Here is a 26,383-nt window from a genome sequence, read left to right as displayed (position 1 = left end):
CTTGGACCTCAGAAAACACAGTGGGCCAACACCAGCAGATGACATGGCACCCCAAACCATCACTGACTGTGGAAACTTTAGGCTGGCCCTCAAGCGACGTGGATTGTGTGCCTCTCCTCTCTTCCTCCAGACTCTGGGACCCCGATTTCCAAAGGAAATGCCAAATTGACTTTCATCAGAGAACGTAACTTTGGACCACTCAGCAGCAGTCCAGTCCTTTTTGTCGAGGCGCCTCTGACGCTGTCTGTTGTTCAAGAGTGGCTTGACACAAGGAACGAGACAGCTGAAAACCATGTCTTGCATACGTCTGTGCGTAGGGGTTCTTGAAGCACTGACTCCAGCTGCAGTCCACTCTTTGTGAATCTCCCCCACATTTTTGAATGGGTTCTGTTTCACAGTCCTCTCCAGGGTGCGGTTATCCCTATTGCTAGTACACTTTTTTTTCTACCACATCTTTTCCTTCCCTTCGCCTCTCTATTAATGTGCTTGGACACAGAGCTCTGCGAACAGCCAGCCTCTTTTGCAATGACCTTTTGTGTCTTGGCCTCCTTGTGCAAGGTGTCAGTGGTCGTCTTTTGGACAACTGTCAAGTCAGCAGTCTTCCCCATGACTGTGTAGCCTACAGAACTAGACTGAGAGACCATTTAAAGGCCTTTGCAGGTGTTTTGAGTTAATTAGCTGATAAGAGTGTGTGGCACCAGGTGTCTTCAATATTGAACCTTTTCACAATATTCTAATTTTCTGAGATAGTGACTTTGGGATTTTCCATAGTTGTCAGCTATACTCATCAAAATGAAAAGAAATAAACATGTGAAACCTCTCAGTCTGTGTGTAATGAATGAATATGATATATACAAGTTTCACTTTTTGAAAGGAATTAGTGAAATAAATCAACTTTTTGATGACATTCTAATTATATGACCAGCACCTGTACACGAGCTGCGGTCCTTTAGACCAGTGGTTCCCATCAGTCAGGCGTGTTTGATTAGATGTCTCCCTGATCAAACACACCCGATCCAACTCATCAGCTCGTTGGTAAAGACTCCAAGACCTCAGACGGGCGCATCAGACAAGAGTGACATTCAAGACGTGCAGTGCTGGTTTGGGAACCGCTGCTTTGGAACAACGGCGACCGTTTCATAAGGGTGCGAGACGGTGCCACCCCGCCAGCCACCCCACCGCAGGTACATAGAGACTCCTTGTGAAGCTCCAGCGACATTCCCTCTGCTATTAACCACAACGATTTGCAGTCCCCCAAAAGGGGAAGCACACCGTTCCTGGAGACACTGCAATACCAGGTCGATGCGTGGAGTGGACGGAGCAAGCCCCGGTTCCGGCTCCATGAGCCAAAAATCCATTTAATATGTAGTCCCCAGATAGGGGACGTATCAGATATTAAACTGATAAGAACAGATACTACACTTGATCTTAGCCAAAAGGCCGAGAAGCGATGCCGTTGCCAAGCAGTGGGGGCAGAGCCGGCAAAGGCGACGCCCATCTGGGCCGCGGTGGGTTTCGTACTTTGCCTCTAGGACCACTGCTGTCGATCAGATCGTTTGTTAAATAGTGGAGATGATTTGAAACAACCTGCTTTCGCGAACTGGTCCTAGGTTTTTCCATCGACCTCCACAAAAGCACCGCAGTACAATTCTCTGGACTCCCTAGGTCGTTCTTGATCAGGAGGGGGGAAAAAAAAAAGCTCAACTTTAACATTTGGATAGTGTGACGAGTCCCTCGTTCTTCCTGCTACGGCCGGCCAGTGGGTGTGGCTGGGAGACTCATCAAGTGAACCATGTACACCCGTGCTTCCCTCTATAAAGCTTGGGCTTTGTTTGGCGTGGTGTGTTGCTTGCTCCTGGGTGCTTTGGTTTTGATTTTGGTCTTTGTTTATTTTGAGTTCCTTATTCATTTAAATGTGGTTCTGTCTGATGTTTGGTTATTGATGTGTCTGACAGAAATTGTGTTTGGTTTTGTTGATTTCTGGTTTCATATATTTTCTTATTTATGCTGATAAATCTCTTTTCGTTGCAACCTACCAAGCTGCCTATGTCCTCCGTTTCATTTGTCACGGCTTTGAGCCGGTCGTGACAATAGCGACCACGGGGTCATTTAGAAAACGGCCGTGGTCGAGTGCCCCCAAAAGCCTGTCGTCCCTGAAGGAAAACTCAGAACTTTGCGAAACCAGGCGAGCGCACGCAACACCCGATTCCATAAAAGGGGCGTGCAAACACACACGGAGCCACAGACAACGCTACGACTGTTAGAAACCACAGGTTCTCTCGGCACCACCTAATCTTCTTTCAACCAGTATGTCCAGGGGAGAGCGCGAACGCAGTCCCCCACTACCATAAATTATGCAGTCGAGATTCCCACATTTGGGGAATTCGCAGGGGTCAGCACAACCGGAGTGCAATGGCCGAGCCTCGCCCTGGGTGAACCACCTTCCTGATCATGGTGTCTCCCCTGCCAGGTAAGTATGAGTCCCCAGGCCTCCAGTCAGAGGCTACCCTATCCCTCTTTGCCGTCCTCATCAACGGTGACCCCCTCCCCCACCCCAAGCAAAGGAAGGGCGTGTCCCTTCCATTACTTGACTGCGATTTCCGTGACCATGCCTTCAAGCCGGCAAACTGCCAAGCACCTACAGGTGCTGGTCGTATGATTAGAATGTCATCAAAAAGTTGATTTCTTTCACTAATTCCTTTCAAAAAGTCAAACTTGTATATTATGTACATTGCACACAGACTGATATATTTCAAATGTTTATTTCTTTTAATTTTGATGATTATAACTGACAACTAAGGAAAATCCCAAATCCGGTATCTCAGCAAATTTAGAATATTACTTAAGACCAATACAAAGAAAGGATTTTTAGAAATCTTGGCCAACTGAAAACTATAAACATGAAAAGTATGAGCGTGTGCAGCACTCAATACTTAGTTGGGGCTCCTTTTGCCTGAATTACTGCAGCAATGCGGCGTGGCATGGAGTCGATCGGTCTGTGGCACTGCTCAGGTGTTATGAGAGCCCAGGTTGCTCTGATAGTGGCCTTCAGCTCTTCTTAATTGTTGGGTCTGGCATATGGCATCTTCCTCTTCACAATACCCCGTAGATTTTCTATGGGGTTAAGGTCAGGCGAGTTTGCTGGCCAATTAAGAACAGGGATACCATGGTCCTTAAACCGGGTACTGGTAGCTTTGGCACTGTGTGCAGGTGCCAAGTCCTGTTGGGAAATGAAATCTGCATCTCCATAAAGTTGGTCAGCAGCAGGAAGCATGAAGTGCTCTAAAACTTCCTGGTATACGGCTGCGTTGACCTTGGACCTCAGAAAACACAGTGGGCCAACACCAGCAGATGACATGGCACCCCAAACCATCACTGACTGTGGAAACTTTAGGCTGGCCCTCAAGCGACGTGGATTGTGTGCCTCTCCTCTCTTCCTCCAGACTCTGGGACCCCGATTTCCAAAGGAAATGCCAAATTGACTTTCATCAGAGAACGTAACTTTGGACCACTCAGCAGCAGTCCAGTCCTTTTTGTCGAGGCGCCTCTGACGCTGTCTGTTGTTCAAGAGTGGCTTGACACAAGGAACGAGACAGCTGAAAACCATGTCTTGCATACGTCTGTGCGTAGGGGTTCTTGAAGCACTGACTCCAGCTGCAGTCCACTCTTTGTGAATCTCCCCCACATTTTTGAATGGGTTCTGTTTCACAGTCCTCTCCAGGGTGCGGTTATCCCTATTGCTAGTACACTTTTTTTTCTACCACATCTTTTCCTTCCCTTCGCCTCTCTATTAATGTGCTTGGACACAGAGCTCTGCGAACAGTCAGCCTCTTTTGCAATGACCTTTTGTGTCTTGGCCTCCTTGTGCAAGGTGTCAGTGGTCGTCTTTTGGACAACTGTCAAGTCAGCAGTCTTCCCCATGACTGTGTAGCCTACAGAACTAGACTGAGAGACCATTTAAAGGCCTTTGCAGGTGTTTTGAGTTAATTAGCTGATAAGAGTGTGTGGCACCAGGTGTCTTCAATATTGAACCTTTTCACAATATTCTAAATTTCTGAGATAGTGACTTTGGGATTTTCCATAGTTGTCAGCTATACTCATCAAAATGAAAAGAAATAAACATGTGAAACCTCTCAGTCTGTGTGTAATGAATGAATATGATATATACAAGTTTCACTTTTTGAAAGGAATTAGTGAAATAAATCAACTTTTTGATGACATTCTAATTATATGACCAGCACCTGTACACGAGCTGCGGTCCTTTAGACCAGTGGTTCCCATCAGTCAGGCGTGTTTGATTAGATGTCTCCCTGATCAAACACACCCGATCCAACTCATCAGCTCGTTGGTAAAGACTCCAAGACCTCAGACGGGCGCATCAGACAAGAGTGACATTCAAGACGTGCAGTGCTGGTTTGGGAACCGCTGCTTTGGAACAACGGCGACCGTTTCATAAGGGTGCGAGACGGTGCCACCCTGCCAGCCACCCCACCGCAGGTACATAGAGACTCCTTGTGAAGCTCCAGCGACATTCCCTCTGCTATTAACCACAACGATTTGCAGTCCCCCAAAAGGGGAAGCACACCGTTCCTGGAGACACTGCAATACCAGGTCGATGCGTGGAGTGGACGGAGCAAGCCCCGGTTCCGGCTCCATGAGCCAAAAATCCATTTAATATGTAGTCCCCAGATAGGGGACGTATCAGATATTAAACTGATAAGAACAGATTTTTTTTTTTTTTCCTTTTATTTATTTTTTCAATAATCATTATTTACATACAAACATTACATTGTTTCTTGGGAACATGTAACACAGATTTCCTTTCCGATTAAAAGGTTTTGCTTAGTTTTTTTTTTTTTTTTTCCTTAATACATGATACATAAAACTTTGTATAAACAGATGTGTGTAAAAGAAGAAAGGCAATAAATAAAATACAATTGAAGTTGCTTAAAAGCCATAATTTAACCTAATAGATAGAATTGATCACGATTAAAACATAAAAGATAAAAAAGCTCTCTTATACATGAACGGGCACAGGCGACACAATACTTTTTTTTTTTTTTTTTTGAGATGTCCTCATTCAACACTCCACAACAAACACCACGACCCAACACTTTTGGGCTGAGAGGAGAACCTCTTAAACCACGGCACCGCTGCTCCCTCCAGAAGTGGGGCATATTCAGGCAGTCAGGGCGCGTGGCCACGGGGACCTTTCCTGTGTAGCTCCGACCCCCACGTCCGAATGGCAATGCGCAGCATACTCCTGCAGCCTGTTGTTGACCAGCTGTTTCATGGCGTGCAGGGTCACCATCACATGCTTCCCCACCAGCAGGTTTCTGGAGGTCCATAGTACATCTTTGTAGCAGTTGATAGTGAGCCAGGTTTGGGTGTGCTGGGCTGGTGTCATTTTCCTCTGGCTCACTCCTCCCATTATCATGGGGTAGTCCAGTTGTTGGACCTCCCCTGCTGGCAGGCTCGGGAATTGCTGGGGGCCGGCTGTTGCCCACAGGTCCCTCGCGACACTGCACTCCCAGAACGTATGTCTCACGGATTCCGGTGCATTACACCCTGGCCGAGGACAGATTGGATTTGTCGCCATTCCTCGGGAGTGCATCACGGCCCTGACCGGGAGGATCTCGTGAGCGGCCATCCATGCCAGGTCGCGGTGTCTATTGTGAAGGGCCGGATGGGACACATTTTGCCACACAGTCTGGGCCTCACCAATTTTGATCCAGCGCACTGGAGTCACCTGTTCCCGTTCCTGTATGAGAGAGAGAAGGAGGCGGTGATTTGTTAAAGATTTAGTTTCTTTTTCTAAAATATGCTTATTTAAGAACTTCTTGATAAAATCATACGCAGCAGATGGCTTAAAAGCAACTGGTATTGTGTGATTGGTGGGTAAGATTTTTAAGGACCTTAAATAGGATCCCATCCAGAAACGGCTCATAGCAGCAGTTTTATTATCTGTTTTTGTGTCTAATGCATATTTCATATGAAGTGCTGTATAGTATGCCCCTAAAAATAAATAAAAGTTTGGTATTCCTCTGCCTCCATTTCTTGGGGACTTCTTCATCTCCTCTCTTGTCAGCCTCTCCCATTTTCCTCCCCACACAAAGTGAAACATTTCTCTGTCCACGGATAAAAGGAACCATCTGGGGGGGTAAAACACAGAACAAAGCAATAAAAATAAAGGTAAAATTACAGATTTAATAATTAAAACCTTGCCTTCTATTGTCAGTTGTCTACATCTCCAAAATCCAAATCTTTGTCTTACTTTAGCTAAAGCTTCTTGCCAGTTGCCCCTTCCTCCTCCTTCTCTGTCAAATTTAATCCCTAGTATCTTTATATCAGTCTTTTTCATTTCCAGGTCAAGACTCTTTACTTCTTTAGGATCCCATGGTCCAAAACATTGTACTTGAGTTTTTGATCTATTTAGTCTAGCCCCAGACGCCCTTCCAAACCAGTCAGTCAGGTCCATAGTCCTAGTAATTGATAAAACGTCAGTACATACAAGGTTCACATCGTCCATATATAAAAAGGCCTTGGCAGTCAATCCCCCCGCCCCTGGTATTGTCAGTCCCCTGATCCATTTGTCCCTTCTCAATGCCTGCGCCAGTGGCTCAATACAGGCCACATATAAGAGGGGAGATAACGGGCATCCCTGACGGACCCCACAGTGTACGTCTACTGCTTTTGTCAAGTGCCCATTTACCAAAAACCTGCTGCTTATCCCCCTGTATAGCAGTTCCACCCAAGCTACAAATCTCCCTGGAAAACCCATCTTTAGCAGTACTTGAAATAAGTACTGGTGCGAGACCCGATCAAAAGCTTTTTCAAAATCTAAATTTAGAACTGCAAGCCTAATATTTCTGTCTCTCGCATAACAGATGGTGTCTCTCATCAGAACAAGGCTGTCCGTGATCTTTCTTCCAGGAACTGCGCAGGTTTGATCTGGGTGGATCAAATCCCCTAAAATGGAAGACATACGAATCATTAAAAGCTTACTAAACAATTTACAGTCCACATTTAAAAGAGTTATTGGTCGCCAATTTTTCAAGTCAGTCCTTTCGTCTTTTTTGTGTAAAAGTGTAACAATCCCTATCCTAAAACTATCTGGCAGTTTCTCCATTTTATAAAATTCATTAAAAACAATTAAAAGGTCGTTGGCTAAAATGTCCCAAAATGTCTGATAAAACTCAAGTGGGATACCATCTTCTCCAGGTGACTTTCTTTTCTTAAAATGTTTTAAACATTTCTCCATTTCAGAAAGGTTGAAATCATTTATCAAACACGTGCTATCCTTAACGGGTTTATCAATTCATTCTAAAACTTCTTTTAAAATGCAGTCTTCAATCTCTTTCTTACCATATAGTTCATCATAGAAATCTTCAACCACCTTTAAGATGCTTTCTGTATTTGTCATTACTGTATTTTCTTTATTTTTCAATCCCACCACTGCCCCACCTCTATTTACTATTTTACGAAAAAAATAACTTGTACATTTTTCTCCCTCTTCCATTTCCTTTTCTCTACTTTGTAAAATGATACTCTTGCTTCTAACCTCCGATAATTCTGACATTGACCTTTTCACTTGGCGAATTTCTTCATTAAAATCAAAGCCCTGATTGCACAGGTTAAAATAGCGTTGCAGTCGTTTTTGCATTCCCACCATACATCTTTTCTCTTTATCTTTTTTCTTTTTTCCCGCCAGTTTAAAAAACGTCTTAGTCTTTCCCTTCACCATTTCCCACCACTGTGCATGTGAGTCATAAAAGTCTTTTAGGGTCTGCCATTGGCTGTACTGCTCCCTGTATTCTTTCACAATCTCCAAATCTTTCAACAGGGAACAGTTCAGCCTCCAAAGCCCCCTACCTGTCGTCACACCTATGGGAAGTGAAAGGGTGCAGGAAAGCATAGCGTGGTCTGAAAAGAAAATGGGGATTAATTTAGCATCAACTGGTGTAAGGTCCCTAGTGAAGACATAATCAATGCGGGAGGCTTTGCTGCCATCACCACTAAACCAGGTGAATCCTTTCTCCCCAGGATGCATGGTTCTGAAACAGTCAGTCAGTTTAAAATCTCTTGTTATGGTTTGCAATAAAATGGATGTTTTGTCCAATTTAAGATCTTCTCCTCCCCCTTTCCTATCATTTTTGCTTAAAATGCAATTAAAATCCCCTGCTAAAATAATCGGGTCCCTTCCTAAAAGGTGGGGCTGAATGTCTTTTAAAAGGTTGTATCTATCATTCTTTTCTGTATATCCATAAATATTTAATATGTTAAAAGCCCTCCCCAAAAACGTCAAGTTGACTAAAAGAGCCCGCCCGTCTCTTAGTACTGTGCTCCCCTTCACCAAGATTTGTTGATTTTTTACCAGGACAGCAATACCATCTGCTTTATTTTGGTTTGAACCACTCCAAATAGAGGGTCCTTGTTGCCATTTGTCCTCCCAATTCTTGTAATTGTTAAAAAAAGGTAAAGCGCACTCCTGTAACAAAAACACATCAGAGGGTTGTGTACTTAAAAAATTTAAAACAGTTTGTGCTCTCGTTGGTGACCTCACACTTCTCACGTTTAACGTAGAGATGGTGATGGTCATGAGCGTTAAAACGAGAATAAAAGAAGACAGAAACAACATTTTAAAATTTTAAAAACAAATTATCCATTTAAAAACACATTTTCTTGTAAAACAAGTTCTTCCCGCATTTCCACACCATTGGAGGCAGGGAACTGAACATGTTTTCCTTCTGAGTCACAAGGTGAGCTCCTGGGTGTGGATGATTTCAGCTCAATCGATAGAAAAGAAATCTCATTGGCTGTTTGGCTTGGGAATAATCTATTCAGATCCTCCGATGAGGAGGAATCTGAAAATCTTCCCATTTTATCCTTTCCCATTTCTTTCCAGAGAGGGGAGTGTGCCACTCTCTTTTTTTTTATCGATTGAGCACAGGGGAGTTTCTCACTTAATTGACTTTCTTGCAGTGAATCCTCTATGTCCTCCCCTACCTTTTCACTTACCTCTAAGATGTTTTCTTCTGCCTCTTCCCTTTGGTCTTCCTCCCCCTGTTGCTCCTCACTCCTTAACTCCGCCCCCTCATTACCTCTAACATCTGATCCTTCTCCACCAATCGCAGAAATTGGCGGGAGATTTGAATCTTTTGCTCCGCCCCCTCGTTATCCTTTTGTTTGCTTTTCTCAACCGCCATTTTATTTGCTTTAACTTTGTTGGCAAAGGACTTTGGGCAATCTCTGTAGAGATGATTGGAGTCTCCACACAGATTACACTTTCTGCCATTGGGACATTCGTCAAAAGTATGCCCAATTTCTCTACATTTCCCACAAAACGACTTCTGGCAAGCTTCCACTAAATGCCCCACCTCTCCACATCTACGACAGAGCTTGGGCATTCCCTGATAATAAATGTAGCCTCTGTTTTCTCCAAGCACAATCACTGATGGAAGATGTTTCAGGCCCTGGAAGCCCTGGGGATCTTCCCACTGTTTTATGGGAATCCTCCAGGAACAATTCCAGATGCCATCCTCATCCAGCATTTTCATGGCTTGGCCTCTAACAGAGCAATATCTACCCAACCAAGTACATATATCTTCTCCACTGACGGTTTCATTGAACATTCGGACAATAACCATTTTGTGGGTATTGTCGGTCAGTTTCTCCACCTTAAACATGGAAAAGAGGGTCTTTACATTTTCAAGTCTGGTCCAGAAGTCATTCAGCAAACTAGCTGACTTAAAACTTACATCAAATCCTTTATTAAAAGGGAGGGACAAAATACAATTCAAATCATTTGGTGTAAATCTCAAAGTTTGCTGAACAAATTTGCGGGAAAAATCCAACCGGGACATCTGAACAGGCTTTCCTTGGTTTTCTAAGAGTGTAAAACGCACGCTGTGGTGCCTCCGCACGCCGGCACGGGCAGCCGACATGTTGGAGGCACCAACAGCTAAAACAGGAGTTCAAAAAACTATCGACACAATAAAAGGATCTAAAAACAAGAATAAAAGACTTACCTTACAACCAGTAACTCAATTAAAATGTTCTCCTAAAAGCAAGCACAATACAATATAAATAAACAATAAATAATAAAAAAGTACAGCTGTAAGCAGTACAATATACCTCTTCAAGGTAAAGGAAAGTGCTATTACAAAAACACAGCCCAAAAACCCACAAAGAGGCGATCGCAACACTGCCAAATGACAAGACACTTGATCTTAGCCAAAAGGCCGAGAAGCGATGCCGTTGCCAAGCAGTGGGGGCAGAGCCGGCAAAGGCGACGCCCATCTGGGCCGCGGTGGGTTTCGTACTTTGCCTCTAGGACCACTGCTGTCGATCAGATCGTTTGTTAAATAGTGGAGATGATTTGAAACAACCTGCTTTCGCGAACTGGTCCTAGGTTTTTCCATCGACCTCCACAAAAGCACCGCAGTACAATTCTCTGGACTCCCTAGGTCGTTCTTGATCAGGAGGGGGGGAAAAAAAAAAAGCTCAACTTTAACATTTGGATAGTGTGACGAGTCCCTCGTTCTTCCTGCTACGGCCGGCCAGTGGGTGTGGCTGGGAGACTCATCAAGTGAACCATGTACACCCGTGCTTCCCTCTATAAAGCTTGGGCTTTGTTTGGCGTGGTGTGTTGCTTGCTCCTGGGTGCTTTGGTTTTGATTTTGGTCTTTGTTTATTTTGAGTTCCTTATTCATTTAAATGTGGTTCTGTCTGATGTTTGGTTATTGATGTGTCTGACAGAAATTGTGTTTGGTTTTGTTGATTTCTTGTTTCATATATTTTCTTATTTATGCTGATAAATCTCTTTTCGTTGCAACCTACCAAGCTGCCTATGTCCTCCGTTTCATTTGTCACGGCTTTGAGCCGGTCGTGACAATAGCGACCACGGGGTCATTTAGAAAACGGCCATGGTCGAGTGCCCCCAAAAGCCTGTCGTCCCTGAAGGAAAACTCAGAACTTTGCGAAACCAGGAGCACACGGAGCCACACGGAGCCACAGACAACGCTACGACTGTTAGAAACCACAGGTTCTCTCGGCACCACCTAATCTTCTTTCAACCAGTATGTCCAGGGGAGAGCGCGAACGCAGTCCCCCACTACCATAAATTATGCAGTCGAGATTCCCACATTTGGGGAATTCGCAGGGGTCAGCACAACCGGAGTGCAATGGCCGAGCCTCGCCCTGGGTGAACCACCTTCCTGATCATGGTGTCTCCCCTGCCAGGTAAGTATGAGTCCCCAGGCCTCCAGTCAGAGGCTACCCTATCCCTCTTTGCCGTCCTCATCAACGGTGACCCCCCTCCCCCACCCCAAGCAAAGGAAGGGCGTGTCCCTTCCATTACTTGACTGCGATTTCCGTGACCATGCCTTCAAGCCGGCAAACTGCCAAGCACCTACAGGTGCTGGTCGTATGATTAGAATGTCATCAAAAAGTTGATTTCTTTCACTAATTCCTTTCAAAAAGTCAAACTTGTATATTATGTACATTGCACACAGACTGATATATTTCAAATGTTTATTTCTTTTAATTTTGATGATTATAACTGACAACTAAGGAAAATCCCAAATCCGGTATCTCAGCAAATTTAGAATATTACTTAAGACCAATACAAAGAAAGGATTTTTAGAAATCTTGGCCAACTGAAAACTATAAACATGAAAAGTATGAGCGTGTGCAGCACTCAATACTTAGTTGGGGCTCCTTTTGCCTGAATTACTGCAGCAATGCGGCGTGGCATGGAGTCGATCGGTCTGTGGCACTGCTCAGGTGTTATGAGAGCCCAGGTTGCTCTGATAGTGGCCTTCAGCTCTTCTTAATTGTTGGGTCTGGCATATGGCATCTTCCTCTTCACAATACCCCGTAGATTTTCTATGGGGTTAAGGTCAGGCGAGTTTGCTGGCCAATTAAGAACAGGGATACCATGGTCCTTAAACCGGGTACTGGTAGCTTTGGCACTGTGTGCAGGTGCCAAGTCCTGTTGGGAAATGAAATCTGCATCTCCATAAAGTTGGTCAGCAGCAGGAAGCATGAAGTGCTCTAAAACTTCCTGGTATACGGCTGCGTTGACCTTGGACCTCAGAAAACACAGTGGGCCAACACCAGCAGATGACATGGCACCCCAAACCATCACTGACTGTGGAAACTTTAGGCTGGCCCTCAAGCGACGTGGATTGTGTGCCTCTCCTCTCTTCCTCCAGACTCTGGGACCCCGATTTCCAAAGGAAATGCCAAATTGACTTTCATCAGAGAACGTAACTTTGGACCACTCAGCAGCAGTCCAGTCCTTTTTGTCGAGGCGCCTCTGACGCTGTCTGTTGTTCAAGAGTGGCTTGACACAAGGAACGAGACAGCTGAAAACCATGTCTTGCATACGTCTGTGCGTAGGGGTTCTTGAAGCACTGACTCCAGCTGCAGTCCACTCTTTGTGAATCTCCCCCACATTTTTGAATGGGTTCTGTTTCACAGTCCTCTCCAGGGTGCGGTTATCCCTATTGCTAGTACACTTTTTTTTCTACCACATCTTTTCCTTCCCTTCGCCTCTCTATTAATGTGCTTGGACACAGAGCTCTGCGAACAGTCAGCCTCTTTTGCAATGACCTTTTGTGTCTTGGCCTCCTTGTGCAAGGTGTCAGTGGTCGTCTTTTGGACAACTGTCAAGTCAGCAGTCTTCCCCATGACTGTGTAGCCTACAGAACTAGACTGAGAGACCATTTAAAGGCCTTTGCAGGTGTTTTGAGTTAATTAGCTGATAAGAGTGTGTGGCACCAGGTGTCTTCAATATTGAACCTTTTCACAATATTCTAATTTTCTGAGATAGTGACTTTGGGATTTTCCATAGTTGTCAGCTATACTCATCAAAATGAAAAGAAATAAACATGTGAAACCTCTCAGTCTGTGTGTAATGAATGAATATGATATATACAAGTTTCACTTTTTGAAAGGAATTAGTGAAATAAATCAACTTTTTGATGACATTCTAATTATATGACCAGCACCTGTACACGAGCTGCGGTCCTTTAGACCAGTGGTTCCCATCAGTCAGGCGTGTTTGATTAGATGTCTCCCTGATCAAACACACCCGATCCAACTCATCAGCTCGTTGGTAAAGACTCCAAGACCTCAGACGGGCGCATCAGACAAGAGTGACATTCAAGACGTGCAGTGCTGGTTTGGGAACCGCTGCTTTGGAACAACGGCGACCGTTTCATAAGGGTGCGAGACGGTGCCACCCTGCCAGCCACCCCACCGCAGGTACATAGAGACTCCTTGTGAAGCTCCAGCGACATTCCCTCTGCTATTAACCACAACGATTTGCAGTCCCCCAAAAGGGGAAGCACACCGTTCCTGGAGACACTGCAATACCAGGTCGATGCGTGGAGTGGACGGAGCAAGCCCCGGTTCCGGCTCCATGAGCCAAAAATCCATTTAATATGTAGTCCCCAGATAGGGGACGTATCAGATATTAAACTGATAAGAACAGATTTTTTTCTTTCGAAAAGTTTTATTGTCACATTTTCATTTATTTTTTCATGCCACACATTTTAAAACATACTCAGTTCCACAAATTAAAACGGAGGTGACACAATTCTGGTTAAAATCAGTTATTGTTGTGTGTCGTGTAAAGGTCCATGTATGTAAATCAGTGTGGTGTTAAAAGCAGGGCAGATGACTGAAAATAAAAATAAAAATAAAATAAATGAATAAATAGCCGAGATAAGAGACAATAAAACATTTCAACTAAAACATCATCTGTTGTACAGGATCGAGGGTGAGTCCTTATCAAGAATTTCCATTCACTCCAGGTCTCCAGAACAGGCCCAAGACTCCCCGCTTCCGGGGCCCAGCGGAAATCCCCTCTCCTCCGGCCCGCTGGCCCGCTGTTCCCGTAGCCGGTGTGGTGAGGGTGCATCTACGGGCGGCCAAGGTCGGTGGCGGCCGGGACCTTCTCGTGCGACCCCGGCCCCCCCATCCGAATAACGACGTGCGGCCCACCCTGCAGCATAGATCTTATCCTCTGCTCGCACGCGTGGAGGGGGGCCGTCACGCGTTTCCCCACCAGCAGGTTTCTGGTTGCCCAGATGGCATCCTTCATCACGTTTAGGGTGAGCCAGAGCGAGGTAAAATCTTGCGGTGTCAAGTCCTTCAAGCCCTGACCCACCCCCAGGATGGCGAGCTTGTAATCCACCTGGGCCCCACCCGCTGGCAGGCACGGGAAAAACAGGGGGCCGGTCTTGGCCCACAGGTCCCGCGCAGCGCCGCACTCCCAGAGCAGATGATGGACGGTCTCCGGGGAACCACATCCGGACCGTGGGCAGGTAGAGTTTTTGGCCATGCCTCTGGAGTGCATAACCGCTCTGACCGGGACGATCTCGTGGGCCACCATCCACGCCAAGTCTTTGTGCCTGTTCTGGAGAGCTGGGTGGGCAACGTTCCGCCAAACTTGTCTGGCCTCACTTAACGTGAGGCCTGGGATTGGACTCACCGTTTCTCGATCCTGCACAAGAGAGATCAAAGACTTGTGATTAGTTAAAATGGTGGCATCCTTTCCTTCCAATGAGTGTTTCTTTAAAAAGGTCTTAATAAAACTGTACTCTTTTGGCAAATTAAAAGACACTGGACTTTTAAGATCAATTGGTAAAACTCTCAACGCTCTTAGGTAAGACCCCATCCAGAAACGAGCCATAGCCGCTGTCTTGTTCTCTCTGGATGAGGTCAATGCATATTGGACATGGAGGGCGGCAAAGCGGCTTCCTAAAAACAAGTGGGGGTCTGGGAGGCCTTTCCCGCCATTCTCTTTTCTTTTTTTAACGACCTCCCTCTTCAGTCGTTCCCACTTGGACCCCCACAGGAAATAAAATACCGCCCTCTCCAGGTTGGCCAGGAATCTTCTTGGGGGACTAAAAACAGAACAGACAAGTAAAATTAGGGGTAAAATCACTGCTTTAAAAATTAAAATCTTTCCTTCAATCGTCATTTGTCTTAGTCCCCAAAACCCCAGTCTTTGCCTAACTTTCCCTAAGATGTCAGTCCAGTTCCCCCGTCCTCCACCCTCTTTGTCAAACTTTACACCTAAAACTGTCAGGTCATTGTCTTTAAAATCCAAATCCAGTCCACCTGTGTCCACGTTTCCCCACGGCCCGAAGAGCTGGGCCTCGGACTTACTCCTATTGAGCTTGGCGCCCGAGGCCCGACCGTACCAGTCAGTCAAGTCCAATGCTCTTCGTACCGATAAAAGGTCAGTCGCTAAAAGGGTTACGTCGTCCATATATAAAACACAGGTCGCTGTCAGTCCACCAGTCCCTGGGATGTCCAGTCCTTTAATCCATTTATCCCTTCTCAAGATTTGTGCCAGTGGCTCAATGCAGGCCACATACAGTAGGGGAGATAAAGGACACCCCTGACGGACGCCGCTGTGAATGTTTACAGCTTTGGATAGATGCCCATTAACTGCAAATTTACTGACTAGGCTGTTGTAAAGCAGTCCCACCCAAGCTATAAACCTCCCTGGGAACCCCATTTTTTCCAGTACCTTAAAAAGGAACTGGTGCGAGATGCGGTCAAAAGCTTTTTCAAAATCTAAATTTAGGACTACTAGCCGAATATTTCTGTCTCTCGCGTAACAGATGGCGTCTCTAATCAGCACCAGGCTGTCTGTGATCTTCCTACCGGGCACAGCGCATGCTTGATCCAGGTGGATTACGTCCTCTAGAACAGTCGACATGCGTGTGGCTAAAATCTTACTAAAAAGTTTACAGTCAAAATTTAAAAGCGTGATTGGTCGCCAGTTCTTCAAGTCAGTCCTGTCTCCTTTTTTGTATAATAATGAAACTATCCCTACTCTAAAGCTGTCCGGAAGTCTGTCGAGAGTCTCAAATTCTTTAAAAACTGTCAGTAGGTCATGTGCTAAAATGTCCCAGAAAGTCAAGTAAAACTCCAAGGGAAGTCCATCCATTCCTGGGGACTTCCCTTTTTAAAACCTTTGAGGGATTCTTTTAATTCTAAAAGAGTAAAATCCTGGGCTAAAAGCACGTTTGGACTCTTTATCTTTTTATCTAAAAAATCTAAAACTTCCTTTAAGATGCCGTCGTGTGCTTCTTTTGGACTATATAAATTACTATAAAAATTTTCTATTTCACCTAAAATTTCCTCCATGTTTTTTGCCTCCCTCCCTCCAAAAGTTTTTAAAATGGTTATTGACCCTCCCCGTGAAATAGTCTTTTTAAAAAAATATCGTGTACACTTTTCTCCTTCTTCTATCTCTTTTTCTTTGCATCTTAAAATGACTCCCTTACTTTGAGCTTCGGATAAAACTGACATTTCTTTCTTTACTTCCTTTATTTCCTCTTTAAAATCCAATCCATTATTTAAAAGGTTAAAATATCTCTGCAGTCTTTTTTGCAGCCCCATCATGCATCTTTTTTCTTTGTTCTTTTTCTCTTTACCTATTTTTCTAAAAAAATGTCCTGTCTTTTGTTTCACCATCTCCCACCACTGTGCCCGTGAGTCGTAAAAGTCCTGGAGAGTCTGCCATTGGCTGAACTGCTCCCTATACTCTCTAACCACTTCTTCATCCTCTAATAGGGAGCAGTTCAGCTTCCACAGCCCTCCCCCTACTGTCACACCCGTGCGTAGTGAAAGGGTGCAGGAGAGCATCATGTGATCAGTGAAGAAAAGGGGGGTCAATGTTGCATCGGTTGGCGGGCAGTCTCTTGTAAAAATATAGTCAATTCGAGAGGCTCTGGCGCCATCACCACTGAACCAGGTGAAGCCCTCCTCTCTCTGATGCATTGTTTTAAAACAGTCGACTAACTTAAAATCTTTGACTAATTTCTTTAATAAAACTGATGTCTTGTCAACCTTAAAATCATCTCCTACCCTTTTTCTATCTTTTTTTGTTAAAACACAATTAAAATCCCCTGCAACCACTAGGGGAGCCCTACCTAACATGTGGGGCTGCAAATCTTCTAAAAGCTCGTATCTCTCATTTTTTCCTGTAAAACCATACATATTTAAAACATTAAAATCCTTACCTAAAAAAGTCAGATTAACTAAAATTGCCCGCCCATCCCTCACCACAGTGCTGCCCTTCACCAAGATATTGGGATTATTAATTAAAAAGGCAACACCGTCATTTTTGTTAAAATTGGAGCCACTCCAGATGGAGGGTCCTGGGGTCCAAAGTTCTTGCCATCTCCTGTAGTTTGTTAAAAAAGGCAGAGCACACTCTTGCAATAAATAAATATCTGACTTAAAATTTTTTAAACTTGATAAAACACTCTGTGCTCGAAGAGTAGACCTCACACTTCTCACATTGATTGTAGAGATAGTGAGGGCCATGAGCAGTATGGTTAAAAATACAAACATTTAAGAAGAAAAACAAAAAGACTGCAGAACATTACATTAAAATCATGTTATTTCATGTGGCATTTGCCTCTCCTTTTCCCCAGAAAAACTGGGATCAGGAGGGCAAATGCTCGCCACTTCAGAGTCCACAGAGAGAACCTCTTGTGGCTCTTTGGGTGACGATGTTCTCAGCTTGATGTGCAGGAAAGAGACTTCATTGGGAGACTCTGCGGGCCACATACGGTCTAGATCTTCCGAAGCGGAACTATCTAGCCGATGCGCCGCCCGCAGCCTTTTCTCCTCTGTATGTGACAGAGGAGATCTCGCAGTCCTTTTCTGCACTTGAGCATTTGGGAGTGAACAGTCAGCTTCACTCCCACTTGATGGCATACTTATCTCAGAAACGGTGTTGAGGGAGGAAACCGTTTCCTCCTCTTCATCTTTTGTATCATTTCCTTTCTCTTGTCTGGGAGTGGTTCCCTCCCCCTGTTTCGTTTCAATCTGTGACTCTGCCCCTTTAGCCGCCCCACTTCCTCTTTCCTGCCCAATCCCTGAGGTTGGCAGAGAATTTGAATTTCCCGCCAAAACCTCAGGGACCGCCTCCTCCTCCCTTTGTTCTTCTGTTTGCTCTGATTGTGGGGCGGCCATTTTGTTGCCTTTAAGTTTGTTGGCAAAGCTTTTTGGGCAATCTCTGTAGAGATGGTTTGATTCTCCACACAGGTTGCACCGCCTGCCATTGGTACACTCTTCAAAATTGTGACCAATTTCTCTGCATTTCCCACATACAATTTCTTGGCATGCTTCAGCCAAATGCCCAAACTTTCCACATTTTCTGCATAATTTGGGCATGCCCTGGTAATGAATGTAGCCTCTGTTCTCACCCAGCACAATCATAGAAGGCAGATGCTTCAGGCCCTGGTAGCTCCCGGCATCTTCCCATTGTTTAATGGGAATTCGCCAGGAGCATGTCCAGATGCCATCCTCATCTAAAACCTTGACTGGCTGGCCTCGAACCGTGCAAAATCTACCCAGCCAGACACAAATGTCCTCCCCAGTCACTGTCTCATTAAACATTCTAACAATCACAGTTTTAAGTGTATTATCAGATAGCTTTTCAACAGTAAACATGGAGAACTGGGATTTTACTGATTCAAATCTGTGCCAAAAATCATTCAGGTGGGAAACAGCTCTAAAGCTAACATCATAGCCTTTGTTCAGGGGCAGAGTCACAATACAATTCAGTTCTTCAGGTTTAAAATGTAAAGTCTTCTGGAGAAGCTTTCTGGAGAAGTCGAGACATGACATCCCCAAGAGCCTTCCATCAACTTCTCTGAATAAAAAACGCACGCTGTGGTGCCTCCGCAAGCCGGCACGGGCAGCCGACATGGTGGAGGCACCAACAGCCTAAAACAAACTTTACAAATCAAAAAACCAATAAATAAATTACCAAATAAATAAATAAATAAATAAATAAATAAAACCTTACCTTAAAACAGCTTGTTCGCAAAAACAGTAGCAGCAATTTCAAATATACCTCTTGAAAGTTGGGGGCTCGCGATACAGCAAGACCTCGAGCCAGGAAACCCTCAAAAGGCGATCGCAGCTCAACCTGACGACAAGATACTTGATCTTAGCCAAAAGGCCGAGAAGCGATGCCGTTGCCAAGCAGTGGGGGCAGAGCCGGCAAAGGCGACGCCCATCTGGGCCGCGGTGGGTTTCGTACTTTGCCTCTAGGACCACTGCTGTCGATCAGATCGTTTGTTAAATAGTGGAGATGATTTGAAACAACCTGCTTTCGCGAACTGGTCCTAGGTTTTTCCATCGACCTCCACAAAAGCACCGCAGTACAATTCTCTGGACTCCCTAGGTCGTTCTTGATCAGGAGGGGGGGGGGGGGGAGCTCAACTTTAACATTTGGATAGTGTGACGAGTCCCTCGTTCTTCCTGCTACGGCCGGCCAGTGGGTGTGGCTGGGAGACTCATCAAGTGAACCATGTACACCCGTGCTTCCCGCTATAAAGCTTGGGCTTTGTTTGGCGTGGTGTGTTGCTTGCTCCTGGGTGCTTTGGTTTTGATTTTGGTCTTTGTTTATTTTGAGTTCCTTATTCATTTAAATGTGGTTCTGTCTGATGTTTGGTTATTGATGTGTCTGACAGAAATTGTGTTTGGTTTTGTTGATTTCTTGTTTCATATATTTTCTTATTTATGCTGATAAATCTCTTTTCGTTGCAACCTACCAAGCTGCCTATGTCCTCCGTTTCATTTGTCACGGCTTTGAGCCGGTCGTGACAATAGCGACCACGGGGTCATTTAGAAAACGGCCATGGTCGAGTGCCCCCAAAAGCCTGTCGTCCCTGAAGGAAAACTCAGAACTTTGCGAAACCAGGCGAGCGCACGCAACACCCGATTCCATAAAAGGGGCGTGCAAACACACACGGAGCCACAGACAACGCTACGACTGTTAGAAACCACAGGTTCTCTCGGCACCACCTAATCTTCTTTCAACCAGTATGTCCAGGGGAGAGCGCGAACGCAGTCCCCCACTACCATAAATTATGCAGTCGAGATTCCCACATTTGGGGAATTCGCAGGGGTCAGCACAACCGGAGTGCAATGGCCGAGCCTCGCCCTGGGTGAACCACCTTCCTGATCATGGTGTCTCCCCTGCCAGGTAAGTATGAGTCCCCAGGCCTCCAGTCAGAGGCTACCCTATCCCTCTTTGCCGTCCTCATCAACGGTGACCCCCTCCCCCACCCCAAGCAAAGGAAGGGCGTGTCCCTTCCATTACTTGACTGCGATTTCCGTGACCATGCCTTCAAGCCAGCAAACTGCCAAGCACCTACAGGTGCTGGTCGTATGATTAGAATGTCATCAAAAAGTTGATTTCTTTCACTAATTCCTTTCAAAAAGTCAAACTTGTATATTATGTACATTGCACACAGACTGATATATTTCAAATGTTTATTTCTTTTAATTTTGATGATTATAACTGACAACTAAGGAAAATCCCAAATCCGGTATCTCAGCAAATTTAGAATATTACTTAAGACCAATACAAAGAAAGGATTTTTAGAAATCTTGGCCAACTGAAAACTATAAACATGAAAAGTATGAGCATGTGCAGCACTCAATACTTAGTTGGGGCTCCTTTTGCCTGAATTACTGCAGCAATGCGGCGTGGCATGGAGTCGATCGGTCTGTGGCACTGCTCAGGTGTTATGAGAGCCCAGGTTGCTCTGATAGTGGCCTTCAGCTCTTCTTAATTGTTGGGTCTGGCATATGGCATCTTCCTCTTCACAATACCCCGTAGATTTTCTATGGGGTTAAGGTCAGGCGAGTTTGCTGGCCAATTAAGAACAGGGATACCATGGTCCTTAAACCGGGTACTGGTAGCTTTGGCACTGTGTGCAGGTGCCAAGTCCTGTTGGGAAATGAAATCTGCATCTCCATAAAGTTGGTCAGCAGCAGGAAGCATGAAGTGCTCTAAAACTTCCTGGTATACGGCTGCGTTGACCTTGGACCTCAGAAAACACAGTGGGCCAACACCAGCAGATGACATGGCACCCCAAACCATCACTGACTGTGGAAACTTTAGGCTGGCCCTCAAGCGACGTGGATTGTGTGCCTCTCCTCTCTTCCTCCAGACTCTGGGACCCCGATTTCCAAAGGAAATGCCAAATTGACTTTCATCAGAGAACGTAACTTTGGACCACTCAGCAGCAGTCCAGTCCTTTTTGTCGAGGCGCCTCTGACGCTGTCTGTTGTTCAAGAGTGGCTTGACACAAGGAACGAGACAGCTGAAAACCATGTCTTGCATACGTCTGTGCGTAGGGGTTCTTGAAGCACTGACTCCAGCTGCAGTCCACTCTTTGTGAATCTCCCCCACATTTTTGAATGGGTTCTGTTTCACAGTCCTCTCCAGGGTGCGGTTATCCCTATTGCTAGTACACTTTTTTTTCTACCACATCTTTTCCTTCCCTTCGCCTCTCTATTAATGTGCTTGGACACAGAGCTCTGCGAACAGCCAGCCTCTTTTGCAATGACCTTTTGTGTCTTGGCCTCCTTGTGCAAGGTGTCAGTGGTCGTCTTTTGGACAACTGTCAAGTCAGCAGTCTTCCCCATGACTGTGTAGCCTACAGAACTAGACTGAGAGACCATTTAAAGGCCTTTGCAGGTGTTTTGAGTTAATTAGCTGATAAGAGTGTGTGGCACCAGGTGTCTTCAATATTGAACCTTTTCACAATATTCTAATTTTCTGAGATAGTGACTTTGGGATTTTCCATAGTTGTCAGCTATACTCATCAAAATGAAAAGAAATAAACATGTGAAACCTCTCAGTCTGTGTGTAATGAATGAATATGATATATACAAGTTTCACTTTTTGAAAGGAATTAGTGAAATAAATCAACTTTTTGATGACATTCTAATTATATGACCAGCACCTGTACACGAGCTGCGGTCCTTTAGACCAGTGGTTCCCATCAGTCAGGCGTGTTTGATTAGATGTCTCCCTGATCAAACACACCCGATCCAACTCATCAGCTCGTTGGTAAAGACTCCAAGACCTCAGACGGGCGCATCAGACAAGAGTGACATTCAAGACGTGCAGTGCTGGTTTGGGAACCGCTGCTTTGGAACAACGGCGACCGTTTCATAAGGGTGCGAGACGGTGCCACCCTGCCAGCCACCCCACCGCAGGTACATAGAGACTCCTTGTGAAGCTCCAGCGACATTCCCTCTGCTATTAACCACAACGATTTGCAGTCCCCCAAAAGGGGAAGCACACCGTTCCTGGAGACACTGCAATACCAGGTCGATGCGTGGAGTGGACGGAGCAAGCCCCGGTTCCGGCTCCATGAGCCAAAAATCCATTTAATATGTAGTCCCCAGATAGGGGACGTATCAGATATTAAACTGATAAGAACAGATTTTTTTTTTTTTTTTTATTTCATTCATTACAACAGTCTGGAAAACATTACAACAAAAATTACATTTCTTTGTATCACCTCTCTATACACACTGATAAGCTAACATGGTCATACACCAAAAGAATGGAAAAAAAACAGAACAAAACAATAAACACCCAAAAAGGCAATATAATATAAAATCCTTTTCCTTTCACCCAACACCCACTCTTGGTAACCCTCCCCATACCCTCCTGGTTTCCTCCTCCCCATAACACTCTTTAAACATTTTTACCTCGGTTACTATTTTTCCAAGTAAACGACAAAATAACCTTTCTGGAAACATACGAGGCAACTGCTTTTTCAAGCACGTTGTTCTCCACTCCCACAAAATATATTTAGCTTCTGAAATTACCAGCCACACCACTCTCCTGCGGTCTTTTTCCAAATCCTTTAAACCCTCCCCCTTCACTACTAGCTCTCTCGTAATAGAAGGCCCCCTCCAATCTTTCCACCACAACTTTACAGAACGTCAGAGAGATGCTGCTCCTGGACAAGACCACAAACTGTGCTCAATTGTTTCCTCCTGTCCACAGCCCACTGGACACAAAGGTGACCTTCCCTGCCCATGTCTGTACAGACGCTCTCTTACCGGCAGCCGACCTAAAACTGTCAACCAGTTCAGATCCTTGCAGACCCCCACCAAATATGAGGGTTGCAAGATCGACCAATCCACCCCATCATGCAGAGAAACCTTCTCTGCCCCTCCAACCAACTCATCCCTTAGTCTGCAGTACAGTTTTCTATGGTCCAAAATCACTGACTGCTCTAAACACCAGGATTTTCGCACCACAAGATTCACCACTTTCTGGTATTGTTCTGGCCTATCCATTGACCAAGGCATTGTTCCCTTCCATGGAATCATGGACCTCAATGGAAACCCCAACCAAAACCTGGCAAGGAACCCTGCCTTATGCACTAAAGTCTGGGCTACCAAACCTGCTGCAAAGGAGGAAAAAAGGGCCTCCATTTTTAAAGGTATGCAAGGCACACCTCTTCCCCCCTCTTTTAGGTGACGGTACATCTGGGTTCTGGCTACCAACTCTGTACCATTCCTCCAGAGGAAGGAGAAAACCAACCTCTCCAGTTTCCTACCATACCAAAAAGGAATTGGGAATATATAAGCCAGGTGGTTCAGACTAGGGAGGAGATCAGCCTTCACCACCTCCAACCTACCCCAGAGTGACAGCCCCCTTGCTTTCCACCTAGCTACCTTTGCCTGTACTACCTTAAGCCTAGCCCTCCAATTCTCTTGTGCACTATTTTTCCTGAAAAATTGAATACCCAGAATCTTCATCCCATAAGGACACAGGCTGTATCCACCTGGCACAATTGTTCTCCCTGCCCACTGTCCTACAAACATTGCAGAAGATTTACTCACATTTACCCGAGCCCCTGAGACCTCACAAAACCCCTTTAGGATCCTGTCAGCAACCACAAAATCCAGCTCGGAAGTCAGGAAAAGTGTCATATCGTCAGCATTTGCTGCCACCTTTGCACTTATCCCTTTACCACCAGGGAAATGCACTCCCGTCAAGGACGGGGCCGCTCGTAGTGCCGCCACAAGGGGCTCCAGTGACAGAATGTAGAGCAGGGGGGACAAGGGACATCCCTGCCTTACCCCTCCCTGCTGCTCGACTAACTCTGAGTAAAATCCATTCACCCCAATTCTACTCATCGCTCGGGTGTATAGTAATCTTACCCAGGCCCTGAAAACTGGACCAAATCTCAAACGCTCCAGGACTGACATTAGAAAGGCATGATTTACCCTATCAAATGCCTTCTCCTGGTCCAAACTTAAGATAGCTAAAGGTAGCTGCCGCTGTTCAGCCCAGCTAATGATGTCCCTCACCAAGACTAGGTTCAAGCTACCTGACCTGCCTGGCACCCCACAAGTCTGATCCGGCTGAACCACTGTACCCACCACTCTTTTAAGCCTTTCAGTTATGACCTTTGCTAACACTTTATAATCCGTTGTGAGTAGGGTTATTGGTCTCCAATTTGCTAGGTCCTCCTTCTTCCCTTTTTTATAGAGGAGAGTCACAAGACCTGTTCTCATTGTAGCCGGCAGTTCTCCCTTATTCAGGCTCTCCTGATATACCTCGACCAGCTCTGCCCCAATCAAAGGCCAAAAGGCCCTATAAAACTCTACTGGAAGGCCATCATTACCAGGAGCCGTACCCTTTTTGAATGAGTACAAAGCTGACTCTACCTCCTGAAGAGTTAAAAATTTCTCCAACGCAACACTCTCCTCATCGCCCAAAACATCTATCAACCCCTCCAAAAAACCCCTAGAAGCTGGATTTAAAGAACCCCTACTGCTAAAAAGCCCCCTGTAGAAACCAGCAGCTATCTGCAACATTCCCTCTACAGAGTATTCTACTCCCTCCCTTCCTTGTAGGCCCTCAATACAGCTGCGCTGCTGCTGTCTCCGTACTGTGGAAAAGAAATAACTAGTTGGTTTCTCGTCCAACAGACGTTTCTGGGTTCTTGACCACAACAGGAAGGTTTTAGCCTCCCCCAGTAAAAGTCTTTTATAACTCCCTGTAGAAAACTGGCTCTGCTCCACCCCTCAGCAGTACTCAATGCTCCCTCAGACCACAAGGTTTGCAACTCCTCTGACCATTTGCGGACCTGAGCACGTTTGCGCTCCGCTTTTGCAATTCCCCAGCAGCGGCAAAAGAGAGAGACTCTCTCCTTCACTCCCTCCCACCAAGCTGCTTGTGAATCAAACAGACCCCTCAGGTTTTTCCAACCGGCTATCAACCTTTGAAGTACTTCATAAAAAGTTCTATCTTTTAAATAGGAGGTATTGAATCTCCAGACTCCCCTCCCTCTCTTCAAACCCCCTACCTCTACCCCAACCCCTACCAAACAGTGATCTGTGCACCACATAGGCTGCTGGGTGTAATTCCTGACCTTCATATGGTCTGGAACAAAAACATAATCCAGCCGTGATGCCTCCTGCCTATTATTTCTCCATGTATAGGTTGGTTCTAAACCACCCACTAACCTAAATGAATCCCGAAGAGAAAAATTGGTCACCAGCTGCGCTAAGTCCTTTCCAGAAGCATTGTCTAGTGACACATTGAAATCCCCCCCTAAAACCACCAATCGGTTGGTAAAGAGGACCGGAGCTAGGTCATCTAGAAAACCCTCCCTTTCTCCTAACTTACTCGGTGCATAAACATTCACAAACCGAAAAGCCACCCCCTCCATCTGACATCCGCCACTATCACCCTCCCCGGCCTAATCACATTAGTGGATTCAATCACAAACTCCCCAGAGTAAAACAAAATCCCCACCCCATCCGCCCTCACATTTCCCACTCCCCAGACTGAAGGCCCCAGCCCCCACCCCGCAGAAAATAATTGTACATCACTGTACCCTTGTAAGTGGCACTCTTGCAAAAATAAAACATCAAAGGGTAACCTTTTTAAAGAAAGAAAGACTGCAGTCCTTCGCTGAAGCATTTTTATCCCTCTTACATTCAGAGTAGCCACTCTTACACAACCCATTTTAATAATTGCAAATTAATATAACACAAAACCAAAATTTTCCTGAACAAAACCTTAAATACTCCCCTTCCTTCCTGATATCCCCTTTCCCCTCCCCTTTCCCTTCCTTGTGAGTACCTCAACCCATTCCCCCACTTGTTTGTCATCCTGCCCCTCATCCTCCATCTCTTCTAAACCTCCCCTCCCGGGTTTTCCCAAGTCCACCTGGTCCTTTTCACCAGTTCTCCCCTCTTTTGCTCCACATCCATTTTCCCTTTCAGCCTCCACTTCCACCCTCCCAGGGTTCTCCTCTTCTTGGACCGCTTTCTCCCAGTCCTGAACAGGAGCTAGCTCCTGCAAAAGAGATGAGCTTAAAAGTCCTACCCTACTGCACTTGCGCCCCCTTTCCTGGCTCTCGGTGTCCTCAGTGAGCCGCCGTCGACGTTGTCCTTGTGCTACCTCCATCGGTTCACTTGATTCATCGTCCTGCTGAGGCCGATTCTCTCCTCCTAATGAAGGAGACTTCCTTTCCCTTAAGTCCATAGGCCTCGTTGTCAGATC

The 26,383-nt window shown here is 45.6% G+C and overlaps 5 non-coding genes and 2 pseudogenes across 5 annotated transcripts; all 7 read right to left on the bottom strand.

The window, feature by feature from the left end:
• Positions 1–1,261: 1,261 nt before the first annotated feature.
• Positions 1,262–1,452, bottom strand: LOC137010162 (U2 spliceosomal RNA). Its single transcript, XR_010893236.1, has one exon. It is a non-coding gene; the product is annotated as a U2 spliceosomal RNA (small nuclear RNA).
• An 862-nt stretch (positions 1,453–2,314) lies between these two features.
• Positions 2,315–2,478, bottom strand: LOC137010004 (U1 spliceosomal RNA). The gene has a single exon (XR_010893087.1). It is a non-coding gene; the product is annotated as a U1 spliceosomal RNA (small nuclear RNA).
• A 2,096-nt stretch (positions 2,479–4,574) lies between these two features.
• On the bottom strand, positions 4,575–4,768 carry LOC137010282 (U2 spliceosomal RNA). Its single transcript, XR_010893326.1, has one exon. It is a non-coding gene; the product is annotated as a U2 spliceosomal RNA (small nuclear RNA).
• A 6,317-nt stretch (positions 4,769–11,085) lies between these two features.
• Positions 11,086–11,249, bottom strand: LOC137010003 (U1 spliceosomal RNA). Its single transcript, XR_010893086.1, has one exon. It is a non-coding gene; the product is annotated as a U1 spliceosomal RNA (small nuclear RNA).
• Positions 11,250–13,346: 2,097 nt separating this feature from the next.
• LOC137010247 (U2 spliceosomal RNA) lies at positions 13,347–13,521 on the bottom strand (annotated as a pseudogene).
• A 6,355-nt stretch (positions 13,522–19,876) lies between these two features.
• LOC137010002 (U1 spliceosomal RNA) lies at positions 19,877–20,040 on the bottom strand. The gene has a single exon (XR_010893085.1). It is a non-coding gene; the product is annotated as a U1 spliceosomal RNA (small nuclear RNA).
• Positions 20,041–22,136: 2,096 nt separating this feature from the next.
• On the bottom strand, positions 22,137–22,337 carry LOC137010279 (U2 spliceosomal RNA; annotated as a pseudogene).
• Positions 22,338–26,383: the final 4,046 nt, after the last annotated feature.

This window comes from Chanodichthys erythropterus, chromosome 20, assembly GCF_024489055.1.
Source record: "Chanodichthys erythropterus isolate Z2021 chromosome 20, ASM2448905v1, whole genome shotgun sequence".
NCBI lineage: Eukaryota > Metazoa > Chordata > Actinopteri > Cypriniformes > Xenocyprididae > Chanodichthys > Chanodichthys erythropterus.
The sequence above is the reverse complement of the archived record's forward strand: the minus strand, read 5'-3'. Positions and strand labels throughout refer to the sequence as shown.